The sequence below is a fragment of the Silene latifolia genome, chromosome X (assembly GCF_048544455.1).
Source record: "Silene latifolia isolate original U9 population chromosome X, ASM4854445v1, whole genome shotgun sequence".
NCBI lineage: Eukaryota > Viridiplantae > Streptophyta > Magnoliopsida > Caryophyllales > Caryophyllaceae > Silene > Silene latifolia.
In genome coordinates, this window is record NC_133537.1 from 21,681,966 (window position 1) to 21,700,665 (window position 18,700).

Consider the following 18,700-nt stretch of genomic DNA (forward strand, 5'->3'; position numbering starts at 1 on the left):
TTAAAATGACCCTAATTAGAGTCAAAACCGACACCGAGCAAAAAACCGACTCAAATTCAAATCCCGACTCACACGGGTCAAACCCGAGTCAAGCACACAAAACACCTACCTCAAGTAACACCCAAAATCATCTTATTAGATGCCCATATTGTTACATGACATCTTATATGAATACCACATATCAAACCAACCAAACAATGGATGGAGAATAGGCCACGTCCAAATTGAAAGGGACAGTACACCCCATTGAGTCACGGGGTGGCTCGCGCCTCAATGGGGTGTCTCCTTAGCCTCCAAGAAAAATCGACCGACCTACCATCCCACCTTTCTCTATAAATACCCATCATCACACACCATAATCTTCACGCGAGCGTCCGCCCCCTCACATCTCCCTTAAACTTCTATACTCGACTTCCTAAGTCACAAAATCGACACGTGTTTACGACCTACCGATCGTAAACACAAGCCTTACACATATTGTTTGGTACCGTCGCCATGCATTCGACCGACCCATTCGACCAACTCAACATTAATCAACATGTTTTAATTAACATATTTTCAACATATTTTCAAAACCAAATCCTTTTTTAAGGCACTCTTTTTAAACTTCTTTGATCGCGATTAGTCACAACGAGAAAACCGTCTCTAAAGTCGTCTACTTCGCAAACATCAATACACGTAAGTTTGAGAGTGTAAACAACTCCTTTATTTCATGTATTTACTGTTTTTATGAGTCTATAAGCATGAACAATGTATAACACGATTCAAATATAGGTTAGACGAGCCAAAACCGAGTTTTGGCCTGAGACAGAAGCTCCTTGCTATGCAAGGGAGCTCGCACCTCTTGTGGGTCTCGGGTCAGACTCATCCGTGTTTGAGTTCGTCTTTCCTTCAACACTTTCTTTTATTCTTACTTCTTTCCTCTTACGGTTTTTACCATTTCAAATGTTTTAATTCATTTTTATGATAAACATATTTTGACCATTACAAAAATCATCCTTGGTTCTTTATACCATGACAGTTTATTCCGTGACTCGATGATATTATTGGTTAATTACATTTTAATGGATATTTTAACACCCTTTCATTTTATTTACCATTTTTCTCGTTTGTTTACATTTGTAAATATATTAGTCATAATTCATAATCATCCTTGGTTCTTTATACCATGTCGGTTTAATCCGAGTACGATGACAAACTTGCCTAATTACAAATAATTGAACTTAACATAATTAGTTCAAATCAAACATTTTCCTTTTACACATTTTATCATGCTTTTCAAACATGCAAATCCGAAAATGAATATTACTAACATAATAGTAATTATTCCGAGTCATGGAAATCATATTTGCAAATCTTTCATTATAAATACGGTTTTAAACAACCTTTTCAAAAACCAGGAGACGCCCCCTTGTGTCGGCTCATGGCTCGCGCCCCAAGGGACCGCCTGTTTTCACATTTCAAAACCAGGGCAGAGCCCCTTCCATCGCCAATCGGCTCGCGCCCCAATGGGGCTGCCTGGCGCTGTTCTGCCTCGTTTTTAGCACTTGTCTAGGACGATCCTGATTACGGTTACTCCGAATACATGACGGATCAGATTGACAAGCTTACGTTTTTACACTTTGTCATTTGACATCCTTTTTCAAATAAATGGATCGTGTTAAGCATCATAACCCGAATTTGGTAAATGGATGTTTAATTTCCGTTTTCACATGCAAATCAATCTAAATCCAACTTTGACATCTTATACTTGATATTTGGATTAACAAACCGACTTAGAAAGCTCACATGTTAGGTTAAACTTTTGGATGCACATTCATGCATTTACACCGTTCTATCAACTTTTGCACTTAAACAACCACGATCGATCAGTAGAGGCCGCTAACGCGGGCGGGATTGGGTGTCCGATTAAAGGGCTTCCCAATACGTACCCTCACCCCTTACTCAGAACCTTTGGTTAGTGGATGGCCTTATCCAGGGCGCACGAGAGTCATTTTAGGCATAGAATTCTAAAAGGGGGACGAGTCCTTATCTTTAGTACCTATGTCAAACACCGCTTTTTGCCTTGATTGACCTAGGTATAAAGTGGATTCGAACGGGTTCCAAGCATCCCACAAATGCTTGGTGGCGACTCCAAACATCTCTACATCGTTTCGCGGCCTTTGCCGAGACGATACCGACCGATCTAAAAGCGATCCGGTCGAAAGCATTTTTACGCCGCCGAGCGTGGCTTTCAAGAGACCGCTGCATGTCCACAGATTGGCCTGGCGTGCAGGTGGCTCGTGACTACGGACCGGTAGGTGGACCCCCAAATCCACAGACCGAGACGCGGCCCATGTCCACAGTTTGGCGACTCTGCTGGGGAAAACTAGGACACTTATGTCTTTGTGAACGTTGGAGGTGAAACTCGAACGAGGTCGTGGTTAAAGTGCATTAATTGATATTATGGTCATAAGTCGGGTTCCTTGTCCAGGCCCACAACCTAACCCTTTTCGACCAATTGGCCCGTCTCATCGGCGTGAGTTTTCTCATCCCCGCGTTTTGAATCCCGATTGAGTCAAGCATACCGTTGACGTTACACATTTCTGTTTCGTCAAAGAGCTTTCATCACTTTCGAGCACGAGGCTAGGGCACCCTCGTTACACATTTTGTTTGGATTGGTATCCCTCTCGCAAATCGGGGTTTGATTGCTTGGTGTGTAACCCACCCTTCTAAACCAAAACCCGTGTCAGCATTATGCATAATATAATGAAACTGTGAGTGCTTATGTGCTAATTGATCATAAGTCCTTCCGTGTCATTTTCAAACTTTCAAAAATGCCTTTTTGCGCCGTTATAATGGCCATTTTAAACCTCGGTCTTTCGCCGACCGTTGCACGCCTTTCTAGGCCGTCGTAATGACGATTTTCAAAACCCGGTTTTTACAACCGTTTCAAATGCACCTCTTCATACCGTCGTAATGACGATTTCAAACCTTGGTTTTCACAAACCATTTCAAAGTACCCTTTTACATCGTCATAATGGCCGTTTCAAACCTCGGTCTCTCGCCGACCGTCGTATTCTCAAAACGCTCTTTTACGCCGTCGTAGCGACGAATTCTACCCTCGAATTTTCAAAATTCGAAAACAGTATTCAAACAAAAACGTTTTTCAAACCGTCGTAATGACGATTTCAACCCATGCAACTTTCCGAATTTCAAATCTCGTTTCAAATTCAAATTTGGCTTTTCTAAGCCGTCGTAACGAAGATTTCAATTCTCATAATTTTCGATTTGCATGCCTCCTTTCAAAGGTTAAAGCGGTTTTCTAACCCGTCGTAATGACGAATTCAATCCTCACGACTTTCAATTTCAAATCTTGAAAACGAATTTAACCATTTTCAAATTTCATTCAAAATCAAGTCATTTGAAAAAGAATTTAACCGTTTTCAAATTCCAATTCAAAATCAAGTCATTTGAAAGCCAATTTAACCGCTTTCAAATTGCAATCAAAAATCAAATCATTTGAAAGGCAATTTAGTCGTTTTCAAATTCCATTCAAAATCAAATCATTTGAAAGGCAATTTAACCGCTTTCAAATTCCAATCAAAAATCAAATCATTTGAACGCCAATTTAGTCGTTTTCAAATTCCATTCAAAATCAAATCATTTGAAAACAAATTTAACCATTTTCAAATTCCATTCAAAATCAAGTCATTTGAAAACAAATTTAACCGTTTTCAAATTCCAATTCAAAATCAAATCATTTGAAGGCCAATCTAACCGCTTTCAATTTTCAATCAAAAATCAAATCGTTTGAAAACAAATCTAACCGTTTTCAAGTTTCAAATCCTTTGAAAACAAATTTAACCGTTTTCAAATTTCAATTCAAAATCCAATCTTTGAAGGCAAATCTAACCGTTTTCAAATTTCAAACCCAATTTCAAATCTTTGAAAACAAGTTTAACCGTTTTCAAATTTCAAATTCAAAATCAAGTCTTTGAAAACAAATTTAACCGTTTTCAGATTTCAAATCAAAATAAAATCTTTGAAAACCAATTTAACCGTTTTCAAATTTCAATCCAATTTCAAATTATTTGAAAACAAATCTGACCGTTTCCAAATTTTCAACCTAATTTTAAATCCTTTGAAAACAAACTTAACCGTTTCCATGGCCATTGTGATGACGATTCCAAATTATTCGATTCTCGATTTTCTAATCCGTGATTCAGAATTTCAAAAACCGTCTTTGGAAACAACACTTTGTTTTCAGAGCCACCGTAATTTCAACTCAAACCGTCTTTTGAAAACAAACTTAAGACAACTCTTCAACTGGTCGACTTTCGGAGATCCCTACTCTTCGGAAGCCGTCCATAAAGCGACAAATGAATCTTTTTGAAAATTTACTATTTCTGAAAATTTCAGTCCACCTTTCTGATTCAGCCTCGAGTCGATTAGAGTCCAGTCGATTTCAAGTCAAGTCGTCTCGATAACGTCGAGTCTTCGCCAAAGTTAGTCCTACCTTGTAGTCTAGGTCATGTCGCCTAATTGTCGAGGTATTTCCAGTGGCATTAGCTGAGCTAAAACCTCTCGGGTATTAAACCCACATTTCCCCTACATTACGAGTCAAAGGTCAAGCATGTGTACATGTCTCATCCAATGGCGTCACGCCATCAACACACATCCAAACTGAGTCAGAAGTCATCTGTCTAGGTATCACTATGCCAAAGTCGACACTTGAGTCTAAGTTCAATGTCATGCACCAAGAGTTCAAACACAAGAGGTCATTCACGATCTTTAATGAACTTATAACCTAGTCACACTGTCGCGTCTTCACGACAAAACAGCCTTTTGTACATATGTGTCGCACTTGCCTTTGTTTGTGCAATATCTTACCAAGACAAGTTATAACGCCTATCGTTATGTCAAATAGGAATACCTTGGGTGCCATCGATCATCGACAAGAAACTCAAGAAGCTGATCAACCTTCATCCGCCATGACTTCTGCTGAAACCAACGACATGGTCCTTCGACTCCTAGCTACCGTGGAAAACTTGAGCACTCGTCTCTCCCAAGTTGAGGACAAAATGATAACCGGGAATTTTACATGTTCTGATATTGAGCAAAGGGTTAAGCTCCTTGAAAGCCGGCTACTTGCCATGGACAAAACTAAAACCAGACGACCTCATCGGTCCTTTCCTGATCTGGGTATGCCTTATGCCACAGCCTTGGAAAGGCTAATCTCCCAAGGAAAACTTCGACCACTTGGTCCAACTCCATACCCTCTACCAAACAAGCGAGGACGAAGATGGGACGAAAAACGGTTCTGTCAATATCACCAAGGCCGCGGACATGACACTGAAATGTGTCTCCCCCTCAAAGGCGTTATCCTTGACATAATTGAAAAGGGAGAATTACCACTACCCCCCTCAACAAACAACAAAAACAACCCTCCAGAAAACCCTATTGGACACAGTCAGGAATCTTCCCTAGACTGCTCTCACCTCAGTCCTCCTGACGATGAGGAAATTCATGCAATTGATGAGGATGGCATACAAAGCGGTATAATGATGCTCTCCGTCTCTATCAACAACATATTCTCAAAGCTGCAAGTGGCTATCGATGATTTGAACACTCGGGTAGCTAATTTGGAGAAGAGGTTTGGTAGTACCGAAAATGAACCTGGCCATCAAGGAAGAAACCAACCCTCCGTTCACCAACCAACAACCGTTGAAAATGAGGAGTCAACCGATGGTTCCCACATCCACGAACCTACCAACAAAGAAATCACCTCACCAAAATACCCTTCAAAATATCAAGCAACATCCCCAAAACTTCCCATTAACAACAACCAAATCCTGCTTCCGCCCAGGATTGACAAAAACAAAAACACCCCAAAAAACACCAATGTGGGAACCATTGGAAAACATCAAAGGGTATTCACATATCTGGGAATAACATATGGCACCGCTCTGGAGATACGTGCTTCAGAAGGAATGCTCCAACCCATTGGTCCGACTCTGGACAAACCCGAACACAAAAGAGCCCGATTCTGGGATGGTAATGCCTATTGCCAATACCATCAAGGCAAGGGTCATGACACCGAAACCTGTTTAAAACTCAAGCATGCCATTCAAGATATGATTGAAGCTGACAAAATCATAATTGCACTTCTCAGTCAGGACAATCCTCCTGAATGTCTAAAGTCAAACAACAAGGTTGAGCGTTCCCAAAGGACATTCACCAAACTAAACACGACCTATACCGCAACTCTTCAAAAGCTTGTGACTGAAGGGAAGCTACAACCAATCGGGCCCACTCCGGACCCGTCTGAATGCAAGAAAAGCCGTTTCTGGGACGGCAATTCCTATTGCCAATATCATCAAGGAAGAGGTCATGACACTGAAACATGCTTCAAGCTGAAACATGTTATTCAAGATATGATCAACAACCAGGAACTGATAGCTTCATCCCTATGCCAACCAAGTGATGAAGACAACCCTAATGAACATCTCTTTCTGCAAGGAGATAAAAGCCTCATCGACTATTGTCCTCATATCATCCCCAACAACGAGAGTGAAGTGCTCAAGTGGGTCAATGCTCAAGACCAGGCATTCAAGCTGCCGGATGCTGCGAAGGAGACCTTCAAGGAGGAAGATGATGATTAGGAGTCCGTATCTAGATTAAGTCTGAGTCCGAGTCCGAGTCTTAGGCTTTCTCATATCTATCCTAGTGTCTTTCTTTTTATTCCTAAGTGACAACTGGGGGCTGTCCCCATAAATCACATGTATTCATCGAGTCTGTGCTAACATCTTATTTATCTAAATAAAAGCACAATTTCCAGCTATCATATATTCTCCTCTTTACCATTCCCCGTTGACAACGAGAATTGATTTAAAACGAACAATATGTTCCAATTCAATGTGAGTACACTCGAGTGACGTTCCGTACCGAGTAAGCAGAGGACTCGAAACTCCGTGTCCATTTTCTTTACCTTTTCCACGTCTGGCAATAGAAACCTTTCACTAGCACCCTATTTAGGACGAGCTTTTATCAAAGGGATTCTACGACGAACCTAGATAATAAACCAGGACATCTCCTTGTTCATGTTCAATAACGGAAGGCAAGCCCATTCCCCACAAAAAACATCCCATCGCCAAATTTCAACCTCTCACCAACGGGTACATCCCCGTCTGCACCTTTACCTGCCTCGAACGAAGGACGGCAAAGAACCAATAATTCAAAAGCCAAAGCTCACAGCCAAATCAAAAGCCAAGGCTGAAGCCAAATGAAAAAAATAAGAATAGTGAAATTCAAATTCGCTATCTCTCACAAATTCCAAACGACAGAATCAAAAACCGTCCGTTCAAACAAAAATGAAATAGCGAAATTCAAATTCGCTACTTTCACAAATTCCAAACGACGGAATCAAAAACCGTCCTTTCAAACAAAATGAGATAACGAATTCAAATTCGCTACTTTCACAAATTCCAAACGACGGAATCAAAAACCGTCCTTTCAAACAAAAATGAGATAGCGAAATTCAAATTCCTGCTTTCACAAATTCCAAACGACGGATTTAAGAACCCGTTATCTTCAAATCAAAAAACGAAATAGTGAAATTCAAATTCACTATTTTCCGACAATTTCAACTGAGGAAATTCAAAACCGTCACTTTTCTAAAAAATGAAATAGCGAAATTCAAATTTGTTATTTTCCCACAATTTCACTTTTCAAACTTCGGACCAACAAGTCCGACGCCAACATCAAAAATCCAGGACCAACAAGTCCAAAGTCCAGGACCCATGAGTCCAACACCCAAATACAAAGTCCAGGACCAACAAGTCCAAAGCCCAGGACCCATGAGTCCAAAACACCAAGTCCAGGACAAATAAGTCCAAAACCCGAGACCCATGAGTCCAAAACACCAAGTCCAGGACAAATAAGTCCAAAGCCCGGGACCCATAAGTCCAAAACACCAAGTCCAGGACCAACAAGTCCAAAGCCCAGGACCCATGAGTCCAAAACACCAAGTCCAGGACCAACAAGTCCAAAGCCCGGGACCAACGAGTCCAACACATCAACTCCCGGACCCACAAGTCCAAAACACCAAACACTAAAACCTCGATCAAAACTGCTTCACCCCTAAGTCCTTCTAGAGACTCTTACAGGGAGACCTATCTAGGATCCTGGGGATTTCCCTCAAGATTAAAACCAATATCGCTTCACCCTTAAATTCTTCTAAAGACTGTTATAAGGAGAACTATCTAGGCTTCTGAGGATTCCCCTCATGCTTGTAATATCACACCTTAACCTTTAAGGTCCAGACATGGAAATCTGATCCCATATTATTTACAAACCATTTCGTGCTCAGGCCACATCAAGTCGGAGACCCTATTCCGCACCACACTACAAGACGTTACCCTTCGGCCTAAACACCACAAAATTCTTGCTCCAGATTTTTATCTGTTAAGCAAACCCATTATTACCAAGCTCCACATTCCCTAATGTTGAAGCCATTTTTCACCACAAACCCCACGGAGTCCTCGAATGCTTTGCTATCGAGAACGGGACATACCTATTCTACCCTTAGAGTCCACTTTTTAGTGTGCTCAAATGATAAGGAACTTTTTCACAAGTTACACCTCTTCGATTCACGATCAAGAGGTATTTATCTCCAATCAACCTTCAAGTCACCAAACGGAATTTTCCGTCGTGACGCTCAACCCCAGATTTTTATCTGTCAAACAAACCTATTATTACAAAGCTCCACATTCCCTAATGTTGAAGCCATTTTCACCCTGACCCAGATACGGAGTCCTCGAATGCTTTGCTACCGAGAACGGGACATACCCAATCTACCCTTAGGGTCCACTTTTTAGTGTGCTCACATGATAAGGAACATTTTCACAAATTACACCTCTTCGATTCATGATCAAGGAGGAGTTATCTCAAATCAATTTTTCGAGTCACCAAACGGCTTTTACCGTCGTGACCCACACACTTTAAGGTCCTAACAACTCGCTTAGGCACACACAGTTCTGAACTACGATCTGGTTTGATTTCACTTCACGTGTATACGTAGGCAGTCCTTCATGGACACAACCATACACCTCAAAATCACTTTAAGGTCCTAACTTTTCGTTTAGGCACACACTTCAGAACTATGATCTGGTTTGATTTTGCAAACACGCGAATATGTAGGCAGTCCTATTACGAGGACACAACCACACCCCCATACACATTCAATTTTCAAACCTTCAATTTGCAACTCATTGCACACACACTCAGAACTACGATCTGGTTTGATTTTGCAAACACGCGAATACGTAGGCAGTCCTATTACAAGGGCACAACCGCATACTCCTTTCACAATATTTCCAATTTTCAATCCTCAATAACCAGCTCAGAACTACGATCTGGTTTGATTTCGCAAGCACGCGAATACGTAGGCAGTCCTATTACAAGGGCACAACCGCATACTCCTTTCACAACATTTCCAATTTTCAATCCTCAATAACCAGCTCAGAACTACGATCTGGTTTGATTTCGCAAACACGCGAATATGTAGGCAGTCCCCCAACAAGGACACACCCGCATATCCCTTTCAATCTCAACCATCAACATCAATCCTCAAAAGTAGCCCACCCAGCTGCAAATATTAATCTTATACCTCTTTACTGGGGGGCTTCTTCTTTAAGATGTCGCCCATTCCTTGTTTTGTCAAATTCTCACCTTTTCACTCTGGGGGCTTCTCTTTCGAGACGTCACCCGTCCTTTATCCTCAAACATCTTTTGAGTGTCGACTACAGTCTAAAATAAACCACCTTTAGCCTAGTGCTCGGTTCGGACGATGACAAGGTCTTGGTTCCGCTTTCCGAATCATCATGCCTCAAGGAGGGATCTCAAACAAGCAAACAGAGGCAAAGGTGTCTGGCGAAGATAATCAATTCTTATTCCCCAACCGAGCGGATCTTCTACTCCGATGATCTGATGCGCGTTGACACCCTTTCTTGGCTAGGAGTTGCACTTACATGTGCAAAGTCTGTCAGAGTTACCCCCGTGTCGTGTCAATACTGAGTTAGCATCACGTTCACGACTGTGTGAGTCCGTGTCCCAACGGCCACGTGTCTCCAATCTATTAAATCACAGATCTACGAGTAACAAGACTCGCCTTTAAGCTTCACAACATTCAAAATTTCTATCTCCCCTCCCGTGGGATATTACGTGCTAGTTGCTTATATGCTAACTGCTCACATGCTTATGTGCTTACGTGCTTATGTGCTTACATGCTAGTTGCTTTTTTGCTAAATTCTCACATGCTTATGTGCGTACGTGCTTATATGCTTGCATTTAACGTGCTTGTCTATGCGACTGCGGATTTGTGTGGTCACTAACCATGCAGATAATCTTGAGAAGACAAACTCACTCCAATTGAGTACTGGGTTCTTCCCAACAAACGGGGACCCATCAAGTCCAAGGGCTTTAACCCCGTCGATTACATGGCATACACTACCTCCCAGCGAGCATTAACTCATATCCCCGGCGAGTCCTGAGAAGTTTCTAACTCCCCAGCGAGTGTCGATTTTCAAATGGATGTCACACATGCTATTTCCCACAGTCGATCTTTCGACCACCATGGCTGGCGAGCCTTTGTCCGCAAACAAGATACAACTCAAGGACGTATCCCAAAGATGCCTCGGGTACGACTCCTTTTCACAAGCGGGCGAGCCTTTGTCCGCAAACAAGGTATAACTCAAGGACGTATCCCGAAGATGCCTCGGGTACGACTCCTTATCACAGTTGACGAGCCTTTGCACGCACACAAGATACGACTCAAGGACGTATCCCGAATATACCTCGGGTACGACTCCTTATCACAACCGGCGAGCCTTTACACGCACACAAGATACGACTCAACGACATATCCCGAAGATGCCTCATGTATGACTCCCTCCTATGGCTAGCGAGCCTCAAAACGCACCACCTTCATCACCGGCTGGCGAGCCTTTGCGCGCAAATGATTGAAGGACGTATCCCGAAGATGCCTCAGGTATGATTCCTTCTTATGGCTGGCGAGCCTTTATACGTAGTCTAATGGACTTTAAACGACCCGAATCGGAAGTCGGCAGACTCTAAAATGTTCCCGACGGTAGGTCCTTGACTCGAATCCCCGAGTCGCCTTGACGTCGCCCTTCCCGACGGCAGGTCCTTGGCTCAAACCCTTTTGAGTCTCCTCGACGTCACAATGGTCTTCAGGTTGTAATCTTCGATTGACCTGGAGCTCATACTTTGACTTTCGCCCTGTCCAAGCCTCAGTCAAAGTGGGGGCTCTGTAGATACCCAGTATCTGCACCTTCAAAAAACCACCCGATGATGATCGGACTATAACGTGTTTTTGATATGCGTGCGTGTATTGGCTATACATGAGACAGTTTAATGCACTACTCGGATATGAAAAATGATTTCAAAAGTTTTCTAACTTCATTTGCATTAAAATAACACTATTTAGAGTTAAAACCGTCTTTGGACCCAAACCCGACTCAGAAACCCGCAACTCGAGTCAACCTGAGTCAACCCAAATCTCGAATGTAAAAAATAATGCTATGAATGTTTTCATCATATCATTTCCATTAAAATGACCCTAATTAGAGTCAAAACCGTCTTCGGACCCAAAACCGACTCAGAAACCCACAACTCGAGTCAACCTGAGTCAAACCAAGTCAAACCAAATCTCGAATGTCGAAAATAATGCCATGAATGTTTTCATCATGTCATTTCCATTAAAATGACCCTAATTAGAGTCAAAACCGACACCGAGCCAAAAACCGACTCAAAATTCAAATCCCGACTCACACAGGTCAAACCCGAGTCAAGCACACAAAACACCTACCTCAAGTAACACCCAAAATCATCTTATTAGATGCCCATATTGTTACATGACATCTTATATGAATACCACATATCAAACCAACCAAACAATAGATGGAGAATAGGCCACGTCCAAATTAAAAGGGACAGTACCCCCTATTGAGTCACGGGGTGCTCGCGCCTCAATGGGGTGTCTCCTTAGCCTCCAAGCAAAATCGACCGACCTACCATCCCATATTTCTCTATAAATACCCATCATCACACACCATAATCTTCACGCGAGCGTCCGCCCCCTCACATCTCCCTTAAACTTCTATACTCGACTTCCTAAGTCACAAAATCGACACGTGTTTATGACCTACCGATCGTAAACACAAGCCTTACACATATTGTTTGGTACCGTCGTCGTGCATTCGACCGACCCATTAGACCAACTCAACATTAATCAACATGTTTTAATTAACATATTTTCAAAACCAAATCCTTTTTTAAGGCACTCTTTTTAAACTTCTTTGATCGCGATTAGTCACAACGAGAAAACCGTCTCTAAAGTCGTCTACTTCGCAAACATCAATACACGTAAGTTTGAGGGTGTAAACAACTCCTTTATTTCATGTATTTACTGTTTTTATGAGTCTATAAGCATGAACAATGCATAACACGATTCAAATATAGGTTAGACGAGCCAAAACCGAGTTTTGGCCTGAGACAGAAGCTCCTTGCTATGCAAGGGAGCTCGCGCCTCTTGTGGGTCTCGGGTCAGACTCATACGTGTTTGAGTTCGTCTTTCCTTCAACACTTTCTTTTATTCTTACTTCTTTCCTTTTACGGTTTTTACCATTTCAAATGTTTTAATTCATTTTTATGATAAACATATTTTGACCATTACAAAAATCATCCTTGGTTCTTTATACCATGACGGTTTATTCCGTGACTCGATGATATTATTGGTTAATTACATTTTAATGGATATTTTAACACCCTTTCATTTTATTTACCATTTTTCTCATTTGTTTACATTTGTAAATATATTAGTCATAATTCATAATCATCCTTGGTTCTTTATACCATGTCGGTTTAATCCGAGTACGATGACAAACTTGACTAATTACAAATAATTGAACTTAACATAATTAGTTCAAATCAAACATTTTCCTTTTACACATTTTATCATGCTTTTCAAACATGCAAATCCGACAATGAATATTACTAACATAATAGTAATTATTCCGAGTCATGGAAATCATATTTGCAAATCTTTCATTATAAATACGGTTTTAAACAACCTTTTCAAAAACCAGGAGACGCCCCCTTGGGTCGGCTCATGGCTCGCGCCCCAAGGGACCGCCTGTTTTCACATTTCAAAACCAGGGCAGAGCCCCTTCCCTCGCCAATAGGCTCGCGCCCCAATGGGGCTGTCTGGCGCTGTTCTGCCTCGTTTTTAGCACTTGTCTAGGACGATCCCGATTACGGTTAATTCGAATACATGACGGATCAGATTGACAAGCTTACGTTTTTACACTTTGTCATTTGACATCCTTTTTCAAATAAATGGATCGTGTTAAGCATCATAACCCGAATTAAGTAAATGGATGTTTAATTTCCGTTTTCACATGCAAACCAATCTAAATCCAACTTTGACATCTTATACTTGATATTTGGATTAACAAACCGACTTAGAAAGCTCACATGTTAGGTTAAACTTTTGGATGCACATTCATGCATTTACACCGTTCTATCAACTTTTGCACTTAAACAACCACGATCGAGCAGTAGAGGCCGCTAACGTGGGCGGGATTGGGTGTCCGATTAAAGGGCTTCCCAATACGTACCCTCACCCCTTACTCAGAACCTTTGGTTAGTGGAAGGCCTTATCCAGGGCGCACGAGAGTCATTTTAGGCATAGAATGCTAAAAGGCGGACGAGTCCTTATCTTTAGTACCTATGTCAAACACCGCTTTTTGCCTTGATTGACCTAGGTATAAAGTGGATTCGAACGGGTTCCAAGCATCCCACAAATGCTTGGTGGCGACTCCGAACATCTCTACATCGTTTCGCGGCCCTTGCTGAGACGATACCGACCGATCTAAAAGCGATCCGGTCGAAAGCATTTTTACGCCGCCGAGCGTGGCTTTCAAGAGACCGCTGCATGTCCACAGATTGGCCTGGCGTGCAGGTGGCTCGTGACTACGGACCGGTAGATGGACCCCCAAATCCACAGACCGAGATGCGGCCCATGTCCACAGTATCATTGTGTGAAATGTGACATATAATAAGTCACATGTCATTTTAATGCATATTTAACCCCTTAAATATCATTTTACAACAAATAAATTACTTGTGACAAATTAACTAGTAATGCATGATTACAATTATTAAAATGGGTCATATAAATATAATTTACAATATTTTGCAATTATAATTATTCAATCATTCTTAATTTAATTGTTTCACAAACAATAATAAATTTTAATAATGAAATCTTTTAATTACTAAAATAAATCTTATTTAATCAAATTACAATAAGATACAATTATTCTCACTCACAAATGAATTGTTCAAATTTAAGGAATTGATTAACTTGTATCGATATACAATTAATCAACTTTTCTATTAAAGGAATTGTCCTATAGGTGTGACCTTAAGGGATCAACTGATCACCATCGTCAAACGACAGTAATGTCAAACTCTAATTAGCCAATCATTACCGGTTAATGTTGATCAGTTGACTATATAATTGAATCATCCCTTACGTATTCTTATCATGAGATTTAAACATGTGATTGCAATATTGTTGAGGACACTTACTCCAACAATATCCCACTTGTCCGAGACATGTGTGCGTCACCAATTATCTTGTCCTATTACAATCTCCCACTCAATGCAAGGTGTCTTGCAGGTCGTACTTGCATTTGATCATATCTTGAGTGGTTTCCTCGATCTGGAGTGTAACTGTCTGACCGGAATTATCTACCGTAGATACCTTCCAAGCGTGGCCATGCATTTTCAGTTCACTACTCCTCGAGTGGCCCTGAGATTTTAAACAACCCTGACAAGGGGGTGGACAATTCCTATCGCACTATTCCCTTCATATAGCCACTGTTCATCACGACCTAAAATATACTCATTTGACATTAGTTACGACAGTCGTAGAGTATAAATCAAAGCCAATCAGAAACTTGTGCCAACTCGGACGAACAATCTCTAGTCAAAAGAATTGACTCATAAGAACACTATAGTATTAGCTCTTGCCACGACCAGGCTTTATGAACTTCCAGAACTCTATAAGCGATCACTGCCCGATAGAGTATCTCATACAGTCTGCCTATGTGATCGACTAGGCATCCCATATGACTCTATGACACTTGAACTTGCCATCAATCGCATCACACTCTAGTCACTTCGAGACGTCACCTCATATAAGCAACTAGGGGCCAATACTATGTTAATCCAGTTCACTTTAATAGGGTTCAACGTTGTCCATACAACCTATTTGGATATAACAAAGCAATAAAAGAGTTTTTAATAAAACTCAAATGATGAATGCATTATCACAAATGTAAAATTGATACAATATCAATTACTACATAATCTATAATCCATATTCCATTTTGTATATAATTGCATATTTCAACTCAATTAAAATGACATGACTTATCATGTTAAGCCATTGAAAAGGCCTTTGGTTAGTAAGTCTCAGCAACACCTTTCACTCTTCCTAACCTTACATTATACTATTTCCCATTGTTATGTATAATCTTTATTATAAAAACCTTTTGAGTACGTGTCTAGATCCAATCTAGATATAGGCTCTCTTACCTTAAATAACTCCTATTGTCCCCACAGTGTGTAGGGATAGGACTTTTGGCTATTGGAACGAACTACCATAGTTCCTCCAATTCATAAAACCGACTCCTTATATGATCCCTTCCTTCTTGCCTATCCCATTATTGTAAGTGTACTCAATTTCCGTTGTGTATATCTCATTGTTCAACTGCCTAGGACGTTTCTAGCAGACATCCTCCTTAAAATATAGCCAAGATGGTTCTCTAACCATCTTTGTTCTCTAACCATCTTTGTGTGATTAGAATATGGTTATCGTGTAACACCTTGCACATAAATCCATATCATTTTAAATCACTTTAGCTTCATCTCTTTAGTGCTTCATGAGTACTAACTAATGAACTATGTGGCTATATAGAGACTTCTCTCAAAGATTCGATTCATTACTTCTCGTCATACTCCAAGTATACGAAGTTTAAGAATGGTAGGTCTGGAAACCTTATAGATGTATTCTCCTTCTCCTAAGTCTTCCATCATTCACAATGATCAATATGTCCCTTACACATAAGACTAGTAACACCATATTACTCCCACTAAACTCCATGTATAAACAGAACTACTCGATAATTCGAGAAAATTTTATCACATGATCAAAACATACAATTCAACTCCTTTACTTCTACTTAAGACTTCTTAAGTTTTCATCCTACCTTAGGATAGTTGCGATTTTAAAAAACTCATACAAGATGATTTTTAAATCCAACTATAAAATCTGAATTTTAATGAAGCGTTGTTGCTGCGTGCAAAACCCTTTGCCACCAACCAACCAAGCTAAATAAACATTTTCATGTTTATGCTCATCTCGAACTTTTGTGGAGTTGAAACTAGATAAAGCATCTTAATAAGTTACAGGTTTGTTACTTTCAAAAATAACATGACTCCTGTCCACTTTGATTTCGAAGAAATATTACTGATTTTGTCCAAGAAGGAACATCTTCCTACGTCTTATTTTCAGTTTGTGGCTCTTGAACATTTTCTCCCACTCTGTCTTTAAGAAATAATCCTCTTTTCTTTAATAGACAGCATACCGAGCCACAAACTTGTTGTTCTCGTGATAGTTGGGTTAGAAAGCCACATGCTTTCTTTCGAAATAAGCTACAACTTAGGTATTATGCCTAATCATATCATATATGAATCGTACTTGATTACTTTAACTATGTTTGGTTTAGTGGAATAAATAAATACTAGACAAATTGTAATAGAAACTACTTCCAACTTTATAGTAAAGATTCAATCATATCGTATAGGATTATTTGTCACTTTCTAACACACCTTATTTAATATTATGTGCTTATGAAGGTGAACTTGTGATATCATATCACACTCCTTTTGGTGCAAATAAAAGTCTTCACTTTATTGTTCCCTATGAACAAAGTACTAATACTTTGGTTTTATAATCTCTAAGTTTTGATACTTTTTAAACATTCATTGAACTTATTCAAAGAATTTCTCTTCTTACCTCATTAAGTGGATACCAAGTATCTACCTAGCTAGTTCGTTGGTAAAAGAGATGAAGAAGTAATAACCTTCTCTGATTGAAATTTTATTCGACCATACACTTCAAGGTGTAAATAGGGCGAATATCTTGCTCTATTCATAATCCTTTTCAAGGAAAAATCATGAATTATCTTGCTTTGAATATAAGATTCGCACACACCAAGAGATTTCCAATCAAATGGTTTAGGACACTAGTCAAAACTAGTTTTTAAATGCGATTTTCAATCGTGAAATGAGAAATGATTGGGGTCACCAACTTGAGTCTTGTATATATGACATTTATTTTTAGTTTGAATATAATTACCTTGATTTGTATGGTCACACCATAAACTTAATTGTGGTATGTAAGAGCACAACGATTGTTTTAATTACATAATAGAGAAACCCTTTGCGTTTTATACAAAAGCTTGAATTATATTCTTATTTAGACTTAGTGTACATCATAACAATTATCGAGGTACATTTCTAAATACAAAACTAAAATGAGTACACTACATCATTCATACGTTCATGGATGAAATGGCAACTACCCTAGTTCCATTCATGCAAATTTCTAAACTTATTCTTGCCAGTCGTCATACGATAATGCCAAATATTATGATGAAATCCACAAATTTGTATCAAATACTCATGATGTGGTAATTTGGCAAGAATGCAGTGTCAATGTCACAGATATTCAAGAAGGAATATGTTGGGGTCACACAACCAACTTTCTTGATATTTAAATATTTGGGGTTTGTATCTATTTTTGTGTCTAACACTTTCTCTTTTTGAGCCCAGTTCTATCCTTAACAATTAAGATAGGTACTTACTTCTTATTGCTCCCACTCACTTCAAGAATTTCTACTTGTTTTTTTTTTTGTTTTCTTTTTGATGACGAGGGGTTGAATCCCTCCGGGTCCATGCATTCCCGCACTACCACATGGACCATGTAAGCCACCCCCTTTGAGGGCTGCAGTGGCCAAGTGATCATCGCCTCAGCTGGTAGTCTATTGTGAAGACTACTTGATGAAGACTTATCTTCATATAAAATTCTAGTTAATCCTTCGCAAGGATGAACTCTATTGTGGTATTTGGTCAATCAAAATTTCTAACAAATTAATTTACCAATTTGACATTGTCATGTTCTTAACAACTTAAGTGCTTGATGACAAGTGTTTAGGTTGAGTAATAAGACTTTTGAACCGTTGATGCATAAAAGATATTATCAAAACATATTTTGACTTAATCATTACCTCTAGTCATATTTCTTCACAAGAAATAATACATAGGTATGTTAGGAGTTTAAGATGCTAATCTTATATGACATAGGACAATTCCTATGGAGTTCTATGGAATAGAACAATTCCTAGGGAGCTAGTCCATGCCTTATTTAAATGGTTCAATTGACTCTATTTGTCTTTAGCTATAGTGGTTTAATGGAGACATAAGTTAAAATCGAAATGACATCGTATATGTCTAGGAGCAAAGATATAGAACAAATTAAACAACGAAATAGTGGTAAAAACATCAT